At 41.4% G+C, this 4,011-nt stretch overlaps 1 protein-coding gene across 1 annotated transcript in view; it reads left to right on the top strand.

Annotated features, from left to right (window-relative positions):
- LOC127746656 (uncharacterized) overlaps positions 1 to 4,011 on the top strand; it is a gene marked incomplete at its 5' end in the record, with an annotated part of 38,157 nt that overhangs the window by 16,243 nt on the left and 17,903 nt on the right. The gene's annotated exons all lie outside the window — the stretch shown is intronic.

Genomic DNA, 4,011 nt, shown 5'->3' with positions numbered 1-4,011 from the left:
TCCTTGATGAGGAACCATGGGAATCTGAGGCTCACACTGAGACCATAGAGATTCCATTGGATTTACTTCTGCCATTCATGAGCTCTGATGAGTATTCTTCCTCTGAAGAGGATGAAGATGTCACTGAAGAACAAGTTGCTAAATACCTTGGAGCAATCATGAAGCTAAATGACAAGTTATTTGGTAATGAGACTTGGGAGGATGAACCCCCTTTGCTCACCAAAGAACTAGATGACTTGACTAGGCAGAGATTACCTCAAAAGAGACAGGACCCTGGAAAGTTCTCAATACCTTCTACAGTAGGCACCATGACCTTCAAAAAGGCTCTGTGTGACCTAGGGTCAAGCATAAACCTTATGCCTCTCTCTGTAATGGAGAAGCTAGGGATCTTTGAGGTACAAGCTGCAAGAATCTCACTAGAGATGGCAGACAATTCAAGAAAACAAGCTTATGGATTTGTAGAGGATGTTCTGGTAAAGATTGAAGACCATTACATCCCTGCTGATTTCATAGTCCTAGAGACTGGGAAGTGCATGGATGAATCTATCATCCTTGGCAGACCCTTCCTAGCCACAGCAAAGGCTGTGATTGATGTTGACAGAGCAGAATTGATCATTCAAGTGAATGAAGAATCCCTTGTGTTTAAGGCTCATGGATATCCCTCTGTAACCATGGAAAGGAAGCACGAAGAGCTTCTCTCAAAACAGAGTCAAACAGAGCCCCCACAGTCAAAATCTAAGTTTGGTGTTGGGAGGCCACAACCAAACTCTAAGTTTGGTGTTGGGAGGTTCCAACATTGCTCTGAATATCTGTGAGGCTCCATGAGAGCCCACTGTCAAGCTACTGACATTAAAGAAGCGCTTGTTGGGAGGCAACCCAATGTTATATTTATCTATTTTCCTTTTGTTATTTTATGTTTTCTGTAGGTTGATGATCATGGGAAGTCACAAAATTAATTGAAAAAGCAAAAACAAAATGAAAAACAGAAAGAAAAATAGCACACCCTGGAGGAAAACCTGCTGGCGTTTAAACGCCAGTAAGGGCAGCAAATGAGCGTTTAACGCCCAGTCTGGCACCATTCTGGGCGTTTAACGCCAGAAAGGGGCACCAGACTGGCGTTAAACGCCAGGAAAGAGCAAGAAGCTGGCATTAAACGCCAGAAATGGGCACCAACCCGGCGTTTAACGCCAGAATTGGCATAAAGAGCATTTTTGCTCGCCACTTGGTGCAGGGATGACTTTTCCCTTGACACCTCAGGATCTGTGGACCCCACAGGATCCCCACCTACCCCACCACTCTCTCTCTTCTTCACCCATTCACCAATCACCTCAATACCTCTTCCCCAAAAACCCCTCACCTATCAAATCCCACTATACTCTTCACCACTCACATCCATCCTTCATAAAACCCCACCTACCTCACCATTCAAATTCAAACCACTTTCCCTCCCAAACCCACCCATACATAACCGACCCATACACCCCCTCTCCATTCCTATATAAACCCATCTTCACTCCTTCATTTTCACACAACCTAAACACTATTTCTCCCCCTTGGCCGAACCACAAAGCCTCCTCCATCTCCTCTATTTCTTCTTTTTCTACTCTCTTCTTTCTTCTTTTTCTCGAGGACGAGCAAACCTTCTAAGTTTGGTGTGGTAAAAGCATTGCTTTTTGTTTTTCCATAACCATTTATGGCATCTAAGGCCGGAGAAACCTCTAGAAAGAGGAAAGGGAAGGCAAAAGCTTCCACCTCCAAGTCATAGGAGATGGAGAGATTCATCTCAAGGGTGCATCAAGACCACTTCTATGAAGTTGTGGCCAAGAAGAAGGCAATCCCCGAGGTCCCTTTCAAACTCAAAAAGGGTCAACTTTGATTAAAGGTTGGACCAAGTCCTCATAGACATTTGTGAAGAGGGTGCTCAATGGAAGAGAGATTCAAGAGGGAAGCCGGTTCAACTAAGAAAGCATGACCTCAAGCCCATCACCAAGAAAAGGGTGGAGTAAATAAGAGAACCTCATCAAGAGCATGAGGAAATTCCTCATGATGAAATCCCTGAGATGCCTCAAGGGATGCACTTTCCTCCACAAAACTATTGGGAGCAAATCAACACCTCCCTAGGAGAATTGAGTTCCAACATAGAACAACTAAGGGTGGAGCATCAAGAACATTCCATCCTCCTCCATGAAATTAGAGAAGATCAAAGAATCATGAGAGAGGAGCAACAAAGGCAAGGAAGAGACATTGAGGAGCTCAAGCACTCCATAAGATCATCAAGAGGAAGAACAAGTCGCCATCACTAAGGTGGACCCGTTCTTTAATCTCCTTGTTCTTTATTTTCCTGTTTTTCGAATTTTCATGCTTATGTTTATCTATGTTTATGTCTTATGATCATTAGTGTCTTAATGTCTATGCCTTAAAGTTATAAATGTCCTATGAATCCATCACCTTTCTTAAAAAAATGTGTTCTTAATTGAAAAGGAGAAGGATTGCATGAATTTTGAATTTTATAACAGATTAATTATCTTGATGTGGTGGCAATACTTTGACTTCTGAATGTATGCTTGAACAGTGCATATTTCTTTTGAATTTGTTGTTCATGAATGTTGGCTCTTGAAAGAATGATGAAAAAGGAGACATGTTACTGAGGATCTGAAAAATCATAAAAATGATTCTTGAAGCAAGAAAAAGCATTAAATTAAAAAAACGAAAAAAAAGGGGAAAAGAAAAAGAAAAAAATAATAAAGTTGTGATCCAAGGCAAAAAGAGTGTGCTTAAGAATCCTGGACACCTCTAATTGGGGACTCTAGCAAAGCTGAGTCACAATCTGAAAAGGTTCACCCAGTTATGTGTCTGTGGCATGTATGTATCCAGTGGTAATACTGGAAGACAGAGTGCTTTAGGCCACGGCCAAGACTAGTTTGGTGTTGTGATGAGCGGATAATTTATACGCTTTTTGGCATTGTTTTTAGTATGTTTTAGTTAGTTTTTATTATATTTTTATTAGTTTTTAGTTAAAATTTACTTTTCCAGACTTTACTATGAGTTTGTGTGTTTTTCTGTGATTTCAGGTATTTTCTGGCTGAAACTGAGGGACCTGAGCAAAAATCTGATTCAGAGGCTGAAAAGAACTGCAGATGCTGTTGGATTCTGACCTCCCTACACTTGAAGTGGATTTTCGGGAGCTATAGAAGCCCAATTGGCGCGCTCCCAATTGCGTTGGAAAGTAGACATCCTGGGCTCTCCAAAAATGTATAATAGTTCATACTTTGCCCGATATTTGATGGCCCAAACAGGTGTTCCAACTCAGCTCAAGAATTCTGGCGTAAAACTCCGGAACTGGCACAAGAATGGGAGTTAAACGCCCAAACTGGCACAAAAGCTGGCATTTAACTCCAAGAAAAGTCTCTACACGAAAATGCTTCAATGCTCAGCCCAAGCACACACCAAGTGGGCCCGGAAGTGGATTTTTATGTCATTTACTCATATTTGTAAACCCTAGGCTACTAGTTCTCTATAAGTAGGACCTTTTGCTATTGTATTTTCATATTTAGATCTTTGCATCTTTTGATCAATTTAGATCTTAGGATCATCTTTGGACGTCTAGTTCTTAGATTATGGGAGGCTGGCCATTCGGCCATGCCTAGACCTTGTTCTTATGTATTTTCAACGGTGGAGTTTCTACACACCATAGATTAAGGTGTGGAGCTCTGCTGTACCTCGAGTATTAATGCAATTACTATTGTTCTTCTATTCAATTCAGCTTATTCTTGTTCTAAGATATCACTTGTTCCTCAACTTGATGAATGTGATGATCCGTGACACTCATCATCATTCTCACCTATGAACGTGTGCCTGACAACCACCTCCGTTCTACCTTAGATTGAGTGGATATCTCTTAGATCCCTTAATCGGAATCTTCGCGGTATAAGCTAGAATTGATGGTGGCATTCAAGAGAATTCGGAAGGTCTAAACCTTGTCTGTGGTATTCTGAGTAGGATTCAAGGATT

Source organism: Arachis duranensis, chromosome 4, assembly GCF_000817695.3.
Source record: "Arachis duranensis cultivar V14167 chromosome 4, aradu.V14167.gnm2.J7QH, whole genome shotgun sequence".
Classification (NCBI taxonomy): Eukaryota; Viridiplantae; Streptophyta; class Magnoliopsida; order Fabales; family Fabaceae; genus Arachis; species Arachis duranensis.
The sequence above is the reverse complement of the archived record's forward strand: the minus strand, read 5'-3'. Positions and strand labels throughout refer to the sequence as shown.